Source organism: Pongo abelii, chromosome 19 (assembly GCF_028885655.2).
Source record: "Pongo abelii isolate AG06213 chromosome 19, NHGRI_mPonAbe1-v2.0_pri, whole genome shotgun sequence".
NCBI lineage: Eukaryota > Metazoa > Chordata > Mammalia > Primates > Hominidae > Pongo > Pongo abelii.
Genome location: NC_072004.2, coordinates 23,145,052 through 23,161,285, shown reverse-complemented (window position 1 = coordinate 23,161,285; position 16,234 = coordinate 23,145,052). Strand labels below are relative to the sequence as shown.

The window sequence follows — 16,234 nt, the reverse complement described above, 5'->3', positions numbered from 1 at the left end:
CCCGGCCTGTAGCCTGGAGCCATGCAACGCCCCATAGCTGGGAGACCACCTTGCCAGACATGACCCCACACTTGGCCCTCCCACCCACTGGCCAAGGTAGGCCTGGTGGCAGGGGAGGTCCTCAGCCTGTCCCCCTTCCAGTGATGAGGAGACTGGGGTGGGGGGACCACAGGCTCGAGGAAGATGGGAGCCCAGTTCTGGCCATGTAGGATCCAGGTGCCCACGGACCCCAGGGGAGATGTCACCTGGGCAGACGGGGGAAGAAAGGCCTGGGCTAGACATGAACCTGGGGCTGGAGAAGGCCAGATGTGCAGGGGAGCGAGTGTGCATGGGAAGATGCCTGGCCTCCGAAGAAGAAGCGGAGGAGGAGGAGGAGGAAGAGGGCTGGGTGGAGCACCGCAAGGCAGGTGTTCCCAGAGACCACAGGTTCAGACAAACCAGGTGACTGGTAACCCTGTCTTAAACGTTTCCAAAGCATCGCAGGGGATGGCCATGAGAAGCTGGGGAGCAGCAGGACAGTCTTGTGAGGAGGTCTGTGGTCCAGGGGTACAGCAATAATGCAGGCTGGAGGGGTACAGGGAGGGTGCCCTGGAGTCAGAGCCTCTTCCAAAGGTAACAGCCCCTCCAGAGTTTGGCGGGGCTGCCGCAGGCCCAGCCATTTCACCTCTAGGTACATGGAGAGACCTGGAAACCGGCATCCAGGGGAACCTGTGTTCCATGTCCATGGCAGCACCGTTCACAGGTGCCAAAGGCCGAGCAGCCCAGCAACCACCACTGACAAATGGGCAAGCAGTGTGTCCATCCATACCCAGGCATCCCTCAGCCATGGCAAGGAAGGCGGTGCTGATGCACAGCACACCAGGGCCGAGCCTGGAGGACATGATGGAGATGGGGAAGCCAGCCACAAAAGGCTACCCGTGCAGGGCCCCATGCACACACAACATCCAGATTAGGAAGATCCACAGCTACAGCAAGTGGTTTAGTGGCTGCCAGGGGATGGGGCGGGGAGTGGCAGTGACTACCAATGGGACAGGGCTTCCTTTCTGCATGGTGGAAGGCTTTGGAACTAGACAGAGGTGACGGCTGCACGACATTGTGAATGCACTAAATACCACTGAATTGTTCATTTTTAAATGGTTAATTTCATCTTATGTGAATTTCACCTTCAAGAAAAAAAAACTGAATTTCACCTCCAAGAAAAAAACATTGGGAGGAGACACACAAAGGAGATTTGAAACCAATCTCGGCCTGACAGATCCAAGCCCAACTCCTCCCAGCAGCTCAGAGCCACAACCAAACTCTGGACCAGGGAGCAGGAAGAAATGCTTATTGTTACAAGAAAGGAGGGAAGCAAAGAAAGAAAACCAGAAATGCTGCTGCAGCCTCCAGACCCTGTAATTGCTCCCCCTCCCCGTCCCTGTGCCCCTGCCCCTTGGTCAGGCTCCGTCCACCTCTGGCCACCGGCCCCGCTTCCCTTGGACGCCCTCCCAGCTCCCGCCCTGACTCCACGCAGGTCTGGGCCCCTTCTCCGGAAGCGAGTCCCTCTCCCATGGAGTCTATGGTCAGTGGTCCACTGGCACAGAAGCTCCGTGGGACAGGACTTTGTTTTGTGCCTTGGAGCGTCCTGGGGCCTGGGGAGCAGTGGCCGTCCCGGTGGGCCCTCCATCGCCACCTTTGGAAGGATTCACTCCCAACCAGGGTGTAGTGCAGGGTCCAGCGGAGGGAGGGAGCCTCGAGACAGCGATAGCCTTGGGTGGGCAAGAGGGGTGGGCCCTGTGGGTGAGGGGTGACAGTCCATCATGGGGAGGGGAGCTGTGAGGGGCAAGAGTTGAAATTCTCTTCGATTTTCTCAGTGAAAGAGGTGGTTATCCTGCTGGTGGGGAGTCAGGGACCCTTGAGGGAGAAAGCCAGGCATGGGGCAGGAGTGGGGGCCTGGGGGCTGGGCCCGAGAAAGAGAGAATGGGTTCTGGAATGAGGCAGGAGGAGGAGGGTCCGGGACCAGCACCCCAGCTGAGAAGCAGGACGTTCAGTGAAAGGCAGGGCAAGGCTGATGGGCAGCCCTGAGCAGCAAGGCCACAGCTGGACTCGGGGTTCATGCCCTTTAAGTCTTGCTCCCTGCATGTCACAGGGAGGGCTAGGAAGCAGGTGGCTGGGGACCTCCCTGCCTAGGGCCCAGGGATGGTTTTGAAAGGCTCTGTAAGGGCTCCCCTGAGCTGAACACTGGTGCTGTGGGACACAGGTGCCACGGCAGCCCCCAACCACCACGTGGGGCCAGGATCCAGGGCCTCTTCCCCAGGAAACCGTCCCTGCCCCACCGCACCCCCACCCTCTGCAGAGACCTCCACTCAGCCATGGGGCTCTGGGGGCACAGCTGCTTCCTCCTCAGGACTGGGGATCCCCAAAGTTAAGTGAATGAGTGAGTGGGTAAGTAAGTCATCGACTTACTCCCCAAGCAGCGAAGCTGCAGCCACCACAACCTGTGGCATCACACAGGGCCCACAGATTCGTGGGAAGCCTGAGCTCAGCCAGGGGGCCGGGGCTCCGGGACGTGGTGCACATGGAGAGAGGCCATTTCACCTCTAGGGAACGGGTGAAGGGGCAGGCCTCACCCTGAGAGCAGGGTCTCTCCCTGCCCATGCCCCCAGCACATGGCAGTGCTCAGGCAATGGCTTGTCCTCTTAGCTTGGTCTAGGGGCAAGAAAGAGGTGCCGTGACCAGCCATGCTCTGTGGCTGAGGTCACAGGTGGGAGGCAAGGCTTTGGGCAGTCCCTCCCCTTCTCCCGGCCTCTGTTTCTCCACCTGTGAATGGCAGGACTCAGACCCCGTCATCTGGAATACTGAAACAGCCTAACACCTGGCCAGGCAAGCTCCCCGCACAACTGCAGCTTAAATGGGGTAAATTTGGCTCCATTTCTCACAGTAGGGAAATGAGGTTCAGAGAGGTGATGCAGCTTACCTCAAGTCACACAGCAGATGGGGGTGGGAGAGTAGCCCGTGTCAATCCAGGCCCCAAGTTCATGCCCAGCGCTGCCATTCCAAGCCAGAGACATCTCAGTGGCAAGACGCCTCCTGGATCCCGGGCCCAGGATGTCTCTACCTTCCCTCATGGGGGAGCCCAGCGGGGCCTTCTTCAGAGAACTGAGGCTTCCCGAATGGGGTTCAAATCTGGCTTGGCCACCGCCTCCCCCAGTGGCCCCAACTCTTAAGCCCCACTCCTTGCCTGGCTGGGACATTTTGAGAATTAAGTGAGATAATGTTCGGGAAAGCACTGAGCACAGCGCCTGGCACCAGCCGCCGCCGGGTAAGCAGTCATTTTCATTATTGTTTTTGGGTGCCAAGCCTCAGCACGACGTCACACTGCTTCCTGAGAAATAAAGGCACCCGGTGACACCACAGGCTGCTGGATTCACCACCGGGCCATTCGTATTGCTGGGGATCCCAAATTTCCTGGCGGCAGTTGGGAGCCACAGGAGGGGGCCAAGGACACCCAGGCTCCCTTGGCCAAGGGGCATTATAGCAATTCCACCTACACCCACCTCCAGAGGGACTAGGGTGTGGCAAGGGGGTCACAGGTGTGAGCCCAGCCCCTCCCTCCAGGCAGTGAGGAGCCCCACTCTCGGGCTCCATGTGCAGGCAAGAACGCTGGCACAGGATGGGGTATGGCAGGTCCTCCCGACACCCCGCTCAGGCATCTGAAGCGAGGCCACTGCTCCCCATCCCTGGGTAAGCCATAGAGACCCAGGAGGACGAGAGAGGGCTGGCATGTGGCCAGGGCATCCCACCACTCCCTGAGGGCTTCTCCGCCGGGAAGGATAAGGTCAGGAAAACACCCTCCCTGCAGGAGCCGGCAGCTGCCAGAAATGGAACTACAACAAGAGGTTTTAACTTGAAAAGCCACTACACCTCTAAAACAAAGGAGACGCCAAGCAGAACGATGGCAGCGGGGGTGCCATCTTCACGGCCAGAACTGGTGGCCTCAGCAGTGGGGGAGGAGTGGAAGGAAGGGACTCAGCGCACACAGACTCTGCCAAGGGGGCTACCAACCAGCACGACCCTCGGGGGGCACAGCGGTGACACCTCAAAACCACAAAGGCACAGCCCCTCAAGCGAACAGGCCATTTCCAGAACTTTCTCTTGGACAGCTCGGGCAGGAGGACCTCCGTGTCCAGGTATTACAGCAGCATTACATCACTGACAGCTGAGGGTTGGAGGGAAACCTAAAAGTGAACGCATCAGTGAGGCCGGTTAACTAAACAGAAATCCAGCCTCCTGCGGGAAATACCAGTTAGATGTTCACACCAGTTGCTGACAGATATAATAATAAAAGGTGTCATCTCCCATACCCTCCGACAGGGGAAGGACCATTCATAGCTCCACTTCCCAGGTGAGGAAACTGAGACACAGGGCAGCTGGGAAACCCGCCCGAGGATGCACTGCTGGTAGCTGATGCCAAAACACCTCACCCCAGCGCTCGATGTCTCCAAAGTACGGTTCTAAAAAAGAGCACATTTCTTTTTTTTTTTTTTTAAGACAGAGTTTCACTCTGTCACCAGGCTGGAGTGCTGTGGCGCGATCTCGGCTCACTGCAAGCTCCGCCTCCCAGGTTCACGCCATTCTCCTGCCTCAGCCTCCCAAGTAGCTGGGACTACAGGCACCCGCCACCACGCCCGGCTAATTTTTTGTATTTTCAGTAGAGACGGGGTTTCACCGTGTTAGCCAGGATGGTCTCGATCTCCTGACCTCGTGATCTGCCCACCTCGGCCTCCCAAAGTGGAGAGCACATTTCTTAAAAGAGAAAAAGGATGCAGGGTGGCATATCTGGGTTGGCCATGAGTAGTGGCTGAATGATGCCCTCCCCAAAGAGATATCCACACAGAACCTGTGAATATGACTTTATTCGGATGAAAAGAGCCTTTGCAAGTATAGAGTCTGGATATGAGATCATCCTACATTAGGGTGGACCCTAAATCCAATGACAAGCATCCTTAGAAGTAGAGGTCCTGGCGCAGTGGCTCACACCTGTAATCCTAGCACTTTGGGAGGCCAAGGCAGACGGATCACAAGGTCAAGAGATCGAGACTATCCTGGCCAACATGGTGAAACCCCATCTCTACTAAAAATATAAAAATTAGCTGGGCGTGGTGGTGCACGCCTGTAGTCCTAGTTACTCAGGAGACCGAGGCAGGAGAATCTCTTGAACCTGGCAGGCGGAGGTTGCAGTGAGCCGAGATCACGCCACTGCACTCCAGCCTGGCGACAGAGCGAGACTCCATATCAAAAAAATATATAGTTTAAAAAAAATAAATAAAATTAAAAATGTGCCAGGCATAGTGATGCATATCTGTAGTCCCAGCTACTTGGGAGACTAAGGCAGGAAGATCACCTGAGCCTGCGAGCTCCAGGTTGCAGTGAGCCATGGTTGACAGAGTGAGACTGTCCCAAAACAGAAAGAGTGAGAGAGAGGAGACCATGTGAAGACAAGAGGAAGAGACTGGAGTGATGCCCACAAGCCAAGGAATGCCAGGACTGCCAGGAGCCCCCAGAAGCTGTGGGAGAGCCCCAGAACGGCTTCTCCCTCAGAGCCTCCGCGAGCAACCAGCCCTGCAGACACCGGTTTCAGACGTCTGGCCTCCAGAACGGATGCTGCATTTGTACTGTTTTAGGCCACCCAGTCTGTTATGGTGGCAGCAGCAGGAAACCGACACAGGGTCTCACTGGCTTGTCGCCCTCTGAACCCTGCCTCTGCTTTCTTTACTGGACCTGGTTGGTGGTGCTGCCAGACTCCTGCCCCAGTGCTCCTTCCACACCCCAGACGCAATGGTAGGCGTGTGGGTGTGCCCAACCCACTTTCTCTGGTGTTCCCATTTCACAGGGGAGGACACTGAGGCTCCCAGGGCTCCTGCTCCCCACCCACTGTCCTCCCAGTCTCCTCTCTATTACCTGCCTTTGATCTGGGGCATCCCCACCCAGCGGCAGCTGGTCCTAAGGCCACCAAGAGCCTGGCCATGAGCCCTGGTGCTGCAGAGTCAGGGCTCTGCCGTGGGATGGAGGCCAGGACCCATGGGTGACCTGGAGGCTGTGCTGGCAGCGCCCAGGCCAGCCTCTACCCCGCACAGGAGAAGAGGAGGGCAGCGGGGTCTCCTCTGTTACACAACCCCCGGGGAGGGCCCGGGCCACTCCACGGCTACCTCCTGGGGCACTGCCTCCAGTGGTCTTCAAGGCTCCCAGGGCCTGGGGAGGGACCTGGCTGCTCCGGCTGGGCAGGTGCTGCTGACAGCTTGCAGCCCAGCAGGCCGAGGTGATGGCAGGGCTGAGCCTCCGGCCACACAGCAGAGTAGGGATCAAGGAGGCCAGGAAGCTGCCCTGTCTTGCCTGCAGTGCCCAAGCCCAGAGGGGAGGAGAGAACAGATGCCCAGACACGAGAGTGGACTGCCTCCCCATTTCACGAACACGGAAACTGAGGCTCATAAAAGAAGGGCACCAGGTATATCTGATCCCCACAGACACTGAGACAGATACTGAGAGTGACCACAGACTGGTCACTCTCCCAATCAGTGTAGCAGATCCTTTCTAATAAGGGGCCCTGGTGGAGTAAGGTGGGACCACCCTGATGCATCTCAGGCCAGGTTCCAAGGAATGACAAGGAGGGGACAGGCACTGAGATGCGGAAGCTTGGAGACAGGTCAAAGTGACATTCCTGGGTCGGGCGCGGTGGCTCACACCTGTAATCCCAGCACTTTGGGAGGCCGAGGCGGGCGGATCACGAGGTCAGGAGATCAAGACCATCCTGGCTAACACGGTGAAACCCCCGTCTCTACTAAAAATACAAAAAAAATTAGCCGGGCATGGTGGTGGGAACCTGTAGTCCCAGCTACCCGGGAGACTGAGGCAGGAGAATGGTGTGAACCCGGAAGGCAGGGCTTGCAGTGAGCCAAGATTGCGCCACTGCACTCCAGCCTGGGCGACAGAGTGAGACTCCATCTCAAAACAAAAAAACAAAAAAAAAACAAACAACAACAACAAAAACAAAGTGACATTCCCCACACAGAGGCCTGCCCCAGCCTGAAGACAGTGAAGGAACAAGTGATCCTGTTTCTAGAAGGTCAGGGCTAAGGGAAGAAGAGAGGCTAAGGGAAGAAGGACCCCAGTGGGAGCAGCAATGAGCGCCTCCCCTCCGAGCTCCAGCACGTCTACTCTGCCCTGAGTGGGAGCCAGGTCACCCAGAGGTCCCAAAGCCCCAGGCTGCGACTTCGAAGCCCCCCAGACCCTCTGAACTCTGGGGATGGAGGCAGGGGATCTGGATTATCCCAACTCCCAGAGGGATCTGAGGAAGGAGGCACCCAGGTGAGGACTCAGTACCTCTCCTGGTACTTAAACCAAATCCTGCAATCCAGGATCTCTGTCTCAACACAGCTAAAATGACAACGAAAAGAACCCATGACTCATGGACTTCGGTGGCTCTGTGCATTCAGACGCCACAAAGATCCTACAGTCCCAAGACTCAGCCCTCAATCCATGCCCAGGACGACAGGATGAGACCCCTGGGTCCAGTGGGCACAGGCACCTCACAGCAGTGCGCATGGTGCGGGCGACGCCATGACATGTATGCAATGGTCCCACATGAATTAAAAAAAAGGCAACTTAGATATTAGCACGTTTCTATGCCTCCATTTACATATTCACGTCTGCATAAGCACTGAGAAACCCAGAAGCCTCTGTAATGATGGTCACCGCAAGGACATGAAACTTTGGGGGTAGGGGAGGCAGGGGGTGAGGAGGAGAAATTCACTTTTCCCCTTACAACTGTTTATCACTTTACTGTGAGCACATAACACTCTTATAATTAAAAACTGTTATATTCAACAAAATATGACAATGTCTGTGACAGCTCATGTGTTTCTTGTCTATTTCATCCTGCCCCACCCACTGAGATGTCAGCCCCCCAAGGGCAGGGGTCTTGTGCAGGCCATATCCCCAGCCACCTGCTGAGCTCAGGAATGAGGCCAAAATCCTGCATCCTCAAAGCTCACCACGCAAATACCTGACCTCTAGGACCTCTAGGATTCTCTGAGAAGGGAAGGGAGGGGATGGACAGAAAGGGACACCCAGGGGACAGGCTGGGGGTGGCTTGTGATTGGGGATCCCCAGGGCCAAACAGGTGGCTGTGACCCCTGAGTTTGCCCCTCCCAGGCCCTATTTCCACAAGACCCAAGCCTGTCGGAAGCCCCACTTTTGAGCATCCCCAACCTGCCCCAGATCCCAGCACCCCTGGAAGCCCCAGGTCTCCATCTGCCTCTGCCCTCCCTGTGATCATGCCAGGACCCGCCCCCTCTGGCCACGCCAAGCTCCCCTGGGCCCTCCCTGGCCTCGGTGCCCCCCAGGCCTGAATGGAAGCCTGGCTTGGCCTGGAACCAGGAGCCCCGAGGCAGAGGGTCGGGGCGGGGGTGGCTCGGCTGCTGCCACACAGAACGCCAGCTGCTGGCAGCGATTTATTTTTGCTTTAAGTGCTGGAGAATTGCAGGCCTGGAGCCGCCAGCTCGGGCCCGGCTGCAGCTGGAGCAAGCGGGGCGGGCAGGGGCAAGGGCACACCTCCGGCCACCAGGCCACTCCTTCCCCTTTGACCTCTCCTGCCCCCGGCCTTTCAGCCTCTCTATCATACACATCTCGGTCTCCACATGCTCCCTTCTCCCCGGCCCCTCCCCTCCCAAGTCCCCAAACAGCTGCCTGGAGGCATCAGGGACAGAAGGTCTGTGGCCTCAAGGCTGCACCCCAGCCTTCCTCTGGGAACTGTGTGACCTCAGGCTGTGGGGACCCTCTCTGGCCTCAGGCTGCCCGCTCCCACGGTGGAGGTGTCATGTCGCACCCTCCTGTACACCCTTGGGGTGGAGACAGGGAGGGCTGCGAAGTATCCCTGCTGCGAGTCCTCATGTTACCTGGTTTCCTTTTCTGCCCCCACTCCCCAGGTGAGCCTCAGGAGACAATCTCCCATCCTGGCACACCTGGCCGCACACCTGGCCAACCGGGCACACCTGGCTGAGGCCCAGGACCAGAACCTATCTGCTCCCCACAAAAGGGGCCACCAGCCCTGTCTTTTCTGGGGCAACATGGACACCCAGGGGAGGCGGGACAGGCTGTGCTCAGGCAAGCAGAAAGCATTACAGTCTCTATAGTTGCAGAGGTGATCATTGCTGGCCACTAAAGCCGCTAGAGTTGATCATTGCAAATCATAAACATTTTTAAACATTTTAAAACGTGGGTGTCATGTTCCAAAAAAAAGACTGGAAAGGAGAGGTGAAATGCATTGACATGAAACTCAATGACCGTTGGGAGTCTGGAATGCTTAACTGGGCAAGAAACAGAGACACTGTCCCCTCCCTGCCAGCCCCATCCCCTCAGCCGCCCTCCAAACATGTATGCTGAAGGCAGGAGAAAGGATTCAGCCATCAGCTGAGATATGACAGGCCCCACGCCCCAGGCCTCAGTTTGCTGGGATCTGCAATGGGAACGGCTTGTGATCCTCGGAAGGAATCGGGTGGGGACATCCTGAGCTGAAGCAGGCCAAGCGCTAGGGGACACAGCAGGGCTTGGAGCTTGAAGCAGTGAGGGTACAGATATAAAGCACTCCACCCAGAGCGGGGGCCTGAAGGAAGCCCCAACTCCCTCCCACTCAGCCAGACAGACAGATGGCAGGCCAAAGGCTCAGAGAAAAGGTCAGAATCCAGCTCTGTCCACCGACAAGCGCCACAGTTCTTGGACAGTGACCTCTCTGAGGCTCAGTTTTTTCATCTGCAGAACGGGCTGACAATGCTGGCTACCATTGCTACCAAGCACTCACTGCATGTCAGGCACCAGGCATGGCTGAAGCAGCCCATTCTCTCTGTGTTTACTGGGCGCCTGCCATCTCCTGCCTACCGCTTAGGCGCTGGGGACACAGCTGTGGCAGAACAGGTCCAAAAAGAGGACATCCTATTCCAAGGGAAAGACGGACAGTAAACAAGATCAGCAAATAAAATATATTGTGGCAGATAGCATTAAGTTCTACAGAGAAAAATAAAGCAGGAAAAGGAACATGGGGGAAAGGGAGGCTGCAGTGTCCCACAGGGGAATCAGGGCAGGTCTTGGAGAGAGGGTGGCATCTGGGCAAGACACGAAGGCAGTGACGGAGGGGCTGTGCAGAGATCTGGGGAAGAACATTCCAGGCAGAGACAGCAGCACGTGCAAAGGCCCTGAGGTAGGAGTGGGCCTGATCTGTTAGAAGCACAGCAAGGCAGGCAGGAGGGTGGCCCCGGGGAGACAGCAAGAGTCCTGGAAGTGAGGCCAGACTGTGCAGGGCCCTGAGGGTCCCAGGGAGGAGTGTGGTGGGAATCGACAGAGGGCCCTGACACCCAGAGTGCACCAGGCACATAGTAAGTGCTCAAGGAACAATGGCCCAGAGTGGCTCTGGTAGAAACCTCTACTCCATAAGCTTTATTGTTTGTTCCCTGGCCCCTCTCCAAGCCTGAGTCCTTCAAAGAGGCCTGGGCTGCAGGTGAGGGCAGGAGAGGGAGGCTTTGGCTGCCCAAGCAGGAGGGAGGGCTCAGTCCAGGTGGGTGGGGGGAGTCAGGCAGGATCCAGGAGGCTGTGCCCACTGACCCTAGGACAGCAGTAATGCACAGCCAAGGCGGAACTGCTCCCTGGGGCAGCTGAGAAAGGGGTTCCCACTCCTATCTGGCCAAGCAAATGGAACCATGTCCAATGATGCATGGCTGAAGGCTAATTAGAGGGCTGGGCGGGGGTCCCCAAGGTCTCCACAGCCTCATGCTGCCACTTCAGCAGCCAGGCAGGAAGGGGTGAGCTGTGGAGCACCAGTGGTGGTGACTGGGGTTAGGGGATACTGAGGACGCACCAGGAAACAGGAGGCCTGCATTGAGGCCCACTGCCATCTGGGGCCCACTGCTGCAGCAAATCGCTGCCCTGCCCTGGGCCTGCTTCCCTACATGTCCAAGGGAAGGTTGGATGGGGAAATGACGAGCTCCCCAGGCTCTGGCTCCACAAATGCTCACACCCCCCTCCTTCCCAGATCCCCCTCTCCACACGTCCATTTCTACTGAGACCAGCCCCTCCCCACCCCCAACTCCCAGAGGCACCCTCCAAGTCTCACATTTCTACTGCCCCATCCTGAGCACTCTCCGGAGCCAGTCCCACTTCACAGATGATGAACTGAGGCCAGGCAGAGTGACCCCATCTTGGTTGCAACACCTGCCTCTCTTGCCCCCCCGAGTCTGTCCAAGAGTCTCCTCTGAGATAGTGAGATCCCTGAGGGCAGGGGCTGGGTCTCCCCATATGCAATGCCCATTGATTAAGCACTTCTGTATGCCTACCCAGCACAGGGGCCACAGCTAGGCAACAGGGCCTGGGGTCTCCAGCGTCAGAACTCAGCCCCCACAGCTCTCACCAGCACAGCAAGGCCTCTGTGGCTGGAAGAAGCAGTCCAGACATGGAATCATCGAGCATTTACTGAGCACCTACTCTGTGCCAGGGCTTCACTAGGTCCTAGGAATACAGCTCCCGGGAGCTGGGATGGCATGCAGGCCCCAGGCCCTGTGTGGGACCTGCCTGGTGGTAAGGCAGGGAGAAAGCTAGCCTGGCAGTCAAATGCCCCCGAGGGGTGTGTCTGTGGAATGGGGGAAGGTGCAGTTCTGTCCCTGGGAAAGCACCAGGGCTCTGGGTCCGAGCCCCACAGGCTGGTGCCTCCAGTGCCTCCCTGGGCCTCCAATCCCTGTCTGCACAATAGAGCTAATGCCTCCCTCTGCACTGGCAGCCCATTAGGAAATTAAGTCAGCTGACCCAGGGCTGGGTCCTTGGCCAGTGCCCAGCAGGGGCTCTGGTCCTGCCCCGAGCCCAGCACCTCAGAAAACCCACCTGCCTCTGCCAGCCCCCCCCCACCCCCAACCCCATGGTGCCTCTGAAGCTCTGGCCAACCTGCACACGGCCCAGTTTCAGGCCAGCTCTCTTTCATCTTCAGCCTTTCCCTGCTGCCGTGTCCCCATCACGCTGCCAGTTCCCGGCACAGCCATCCCGTGGGGCTGAGCCCCCACCCACCACACCTTCCATGTGGCCAGCCAAGCCTCCACCCCTCCTGCCGCCCGCGAGCTGCCCCCTCCCTGACTCTCCTCCATGCTAGCCTGTGGCAGGGCTCCAAGGGCAGGCCCAGGGGAGGGGCAGGTGTACCCATGTGTCGCTCACAGTAAAGCCCTGGCCAGGGCCCAGCCACAGGCACCAGCTGCACCTGTTGGAGGAAGGGCCCAGCCCAGAGCTGGGCCTGGGAGCAGGGGGGGTGAGGGTGACCACTGGGTGGGCACCGTGTTTACCAGTAGCCTTCTGCCTGGGGACCTGGCGAGGGCCACAGAGGTTGATGACAGTAATGATGCAGTCACTTCCGCCCCAGTCGTATGCCAAGGCTTCCGGGTGCCACGCTTGGTACTGCCAACTGAGGCCCAGGGTACCGGAGGCCTGGCTAGGCAGAGAAAACTGCCCATAGGCAGAACCAGCCCCAGTGCTGCAGAGCTGCAGGTGCTGCTGCTGCTGTTACTCCTGTTATCACTGCTGTCATTATTATTTTGCTGTTGCAGGGCCACTCAGTGTTACCTTGTCCTGCTTCAAGGAGACCCAGGGATGGGGACACCATGGCCCTGGGGTAGGAAGGCTTGAGGGGTAAGCGCCTGGCCTGGAAAGAGCTAGGTGAAGGCATCTGTCCAAACCCAACCCACTGCGTGGCTTTAGGCAATACCCCTCCACCACTTCCCAGGCACCTCTTCCTTCCAGCACAGTTGAGGCACATTCCTGGAGGGGTCCCCTCCGGGGCAGCCTGGAAACCTTATGGGGGTTTGACGGGGTAGCTGCAGGGGGAGTGTCCAGAGATGGACTGACAGCTCAGGTCCTGCCCCTCCCAGAGAAGGCTCCAGCCCTTCAGTGCTGGGGATGAGGGGTGTCAGCCATGCCCTCCCCTGGGAGGGGACAAAGGTGATAGAGGACTTGGAGCCCCTACCTGCCAGCTCTGGGTCAACAGCCAGCATTTACAGACTGCCTACTGTATGCCTACAGCGGCCCTCCAGTGGAGAAGAGGGGTGTTCCTGTGGCCCAGCACGCTGGAGCCACCCTCCTCGTCTCCAGGGTGCTCGAGTGAGTGCCCTCCGCCCTCACTCCCTGCTCTCTCTCAGGGGGCTTGGCCCCACCAAATGGCAGGCCCCCAGGGTCCCCCTCCTAGACCTACCAACCTCGGGTCCCCTGTCTGGTTGGAGGTGCCACCAGAGAACTGAGGGGCAGACTTCGCTGCGAAGTCTTTTGTTGGGGGGGGGGGGTCCCAGCAGACACTGAGGGGCTCTTCTCAGAATACAGAAGGGAGTACCCCTCAAAAAGAGCGCACGCCTCTGGTGGCGCCCAGGGCTGAGATGGACCTCCCCTCCCTGACCCTCGCCCGCCACAGGGCGGCGGTCCAGGGCGGAGCTGCGCTAGGGGGGGCCGCGGAGGTGCAGCGCAGCGCGAGGGAGGCTGGGGTCCAGCCGCGCGGCCAGGGACCGGCCCTCCTCTGGCATCTCAGAGGGGGCGAAGGCTAGGCCCAAGGCTAACGCCTTCCGGGTTCGCACCTTCCAAAGGCGGCTGCCGATTTCAGTGGCGTGTGGGCGCCTCGGCGTTCTCGGAGACGGAGCCTGTGAACCTGGGTTTGGGGGCGCAGATGTAGGGGCCAGGAGGTCCCCAGCGCTTTATTGCAGGGCTCGAACCTGGGTATAGGGAAGCAAAAAAGAAACCAGAAATGGCCACAGGCAGCGCGGCACTCTAAGATGGGAACGCCCCCTGGGAAATGGGGAGGGGGAGGTCCCAGGTGCGGGCGAGTCCAGGCTGTGAGGAGGCAGGAAAACCTCCCAGAACAAGACCGTCCCCAAAGAAACACTTTGACCCCCATTCCGATCACAGGTTTTAAAATATTCACATGACATGGGCACGCTGGATCAAAACCGAGGCACAGACACTCCCTTGGGCCTCAACTCCCATCTGAACCCCCCAAGGAGCGCCCCACCCCAGCTGTCTCTGCCCAAGAGCCCCTGATTCCCGCCCCGCTCCCCCAGGGCACCCGGAGAGGCCGTGCGCGCGCAGGGTGGACCCTGGCCCTGAAACCCTGGGAGCTTCTCAGCCAGCGGCCATCCCCTCGGAGATCAAGGCCGACTTCTAAAAGCAAAAGGGAGCCTCTGGACTTGGCTGACTTGCTGGCATGGAATCATTTCCAGAATATTTTTACTCCATTACAGCACGGGAGGTGAGAAAGAGCCACGACTCCAAGAACCCGCAGGTCTCTGACGGGAGGCATTCTCGGGGCGGCTCATATAGCCCGGGCGCCCACCTCCGAACCCCACCTCGATCGCGGGGTCTCCGGGAAGGTCACGCGTAGGACCCGTGCCGCGCGCCAGAGTGCTTCCGCACGCTCCCTCCCGAGCCCCCTAGTGCAAACCAGCCAGAGGGGGGCCGAGGGCTCCTCAAAGTTTCCCGGAGCGCCCCCCAGCACGAAGGTTAGCCAGGAGCAAAGTTCCTTGTGGTGGTAGCCGGAGACATGGCAGGAAAAGAAAAGCTCGCAGTCAGCATTTCCTCCGATGTCTCACCAAGGGAGGAAAAAAAATAAAACGAGAGGAAGAAAACACCCTCCCGCTCCACCTTCCCTGTTGCTGCACAACCTCGTGCTCGCTCCGGGCCGGGCTAGTGGCGAGGGGCGGCCTGCGGGGAACTGGGGCCGGGCCCGGGAGGGACCATGCGCCCGCGGCCGCGCACTTACCTCGGTCAGTGGCCCGGGCGCGGCGCGCTCGGCGTCCTCCCAGCTCCGGGCGGCCGTTCCTGGCCCCGGCAGCTGCCGCGCTGGCTGCATCGCCGCCGCTGCCGCCACCGCCTCAGGGCAGCTCCCGGGGGCGCTCCATGCCGAGGGGCGCGTCTCTCCGCAAAGCGGATCGCCCTGGTCCAGCCACGGGTCGGGGGCGCGCGCCTGGACGGCGCCCCCGGCCGCTGGGCGCTCGCTTGGGCCGGGGCGGCTGGCGTCGGTCCCTCGGTCCGGCTGTGAGCACGGCCGGCCCACCCCCTCCCCCGCCGGCTGTTATCTGATCTCGGGCAGGGCCCGGCGCGCTCCCCTACGCCCCGGCGCCCCGCACCTCCTCGCAGGCTCTGACCGCGCCAGTCCCCCTCCCCCGGCTACTGTTCCCACAGAGGCGGCAGCAGTGGCGGTGTGGCCGGGAGAAGACGGGGAGCGAGGAATGGAGGGCGAGGAGGCGGCGGGAGGCAGAGGCTCGGCGCGCACCCAGCTCCGCGCCTCGCTCCACCGGAGCTCAGCTCGGTAACTCCTCTAACTCTCCGCGGAGAGCACGCCCGCCCCGCGCCGCGCCGCGCCGCGCCGCCGCTGCACCCGCCTACCACGGCTCCGGCCTGGCCCCGAGCCCCTCCTAGTCCCGGGCCGCCCCCTACACACACACCGCCAGCCACTTGCGCACTGGGACGCGCGCGCGCACACACATACACACACACACACACACACACACACACAGAGGCACGTCTTCCCGGGGACATGCGCGCACACACACATACACACACATGCAGGCACGTCCTCCGGGGGACACGCGCGCACGCACAGGTGCATGGCAAGCACACACACAGGCATAAACATACAGGATACATGCCCCCACATGCATGATGTTCGCAGGTGCACATGTGCACACTCGCTCATATGTGCACATGCAGGATGGCATCTGCACGTGTGCATACGCACACACAGGTCTAAGCTTGTGCATTCCCACAGAGCCCTTTTCCCCTGCACACCAGGCACGCACCCTCTACACACACCATCCCACCCTAATAGCATTTTTCTCCTCTCCATCTTGAGCTGTTTGGCTTCTCCCATCTCTGCCTTCTCTGTGCTCCTCCCTGGACCTCTCTCTGCCGACCAGATCCCCATGTGACCTCCTTCTCTTTCGACCCCCTGTCTCTGGAGGCTCGGGCTTTCTTCCCAACCTGTCCCCAGATGCCCTGCCCTCCCAGCCTTCTGAGGCCTATTGTCTGGGCCTCATATCTCTGAGCTTCCCGCAGGGGCCAAGCCTTTCATCCTGGCAGACAGACCTGCTCGCCTGGACACTGACCCAGGGAAACCCCATTTTGTCACCAGTCTGACCTCCAGCTCGGCCCTAGGGCCTCAGAATTGGGCCGAGGAGGCCAGTCTGTGCCC

At 59.6% G+C, this 16,234-nt stretch overlaps 1 protein-coding gene across 2 annotated transcripts in view; it reads right to left on the bottom strand.

The window, feature by feature from the left end:
• KCNJ12 (potassium inwardly rectifying channel subfamily J member 12) overlaps positions 1-15,419 on the bottom strand; it is a 40,362-nt gene extending 24,943 nt beyond the window's left edge. Inside the window, exon 1 of one of the 2 annotated variants that reach the window (XM_024241508.3) lies at positions 14,804-15,419. The gene's annotated coding sequence lies outside the window, so the exon portion shown is untranslated. Of the gene's footprint in view, positions 1-13,625; positions 14,008-14,803 lie in introns of those variants that run through there. The other variant, XM_054536331.2, reaches the window with a different exon arrangement.
• Between the last annotated feature and the right edge of the window lie 815 nt (positions 15,420-16,234).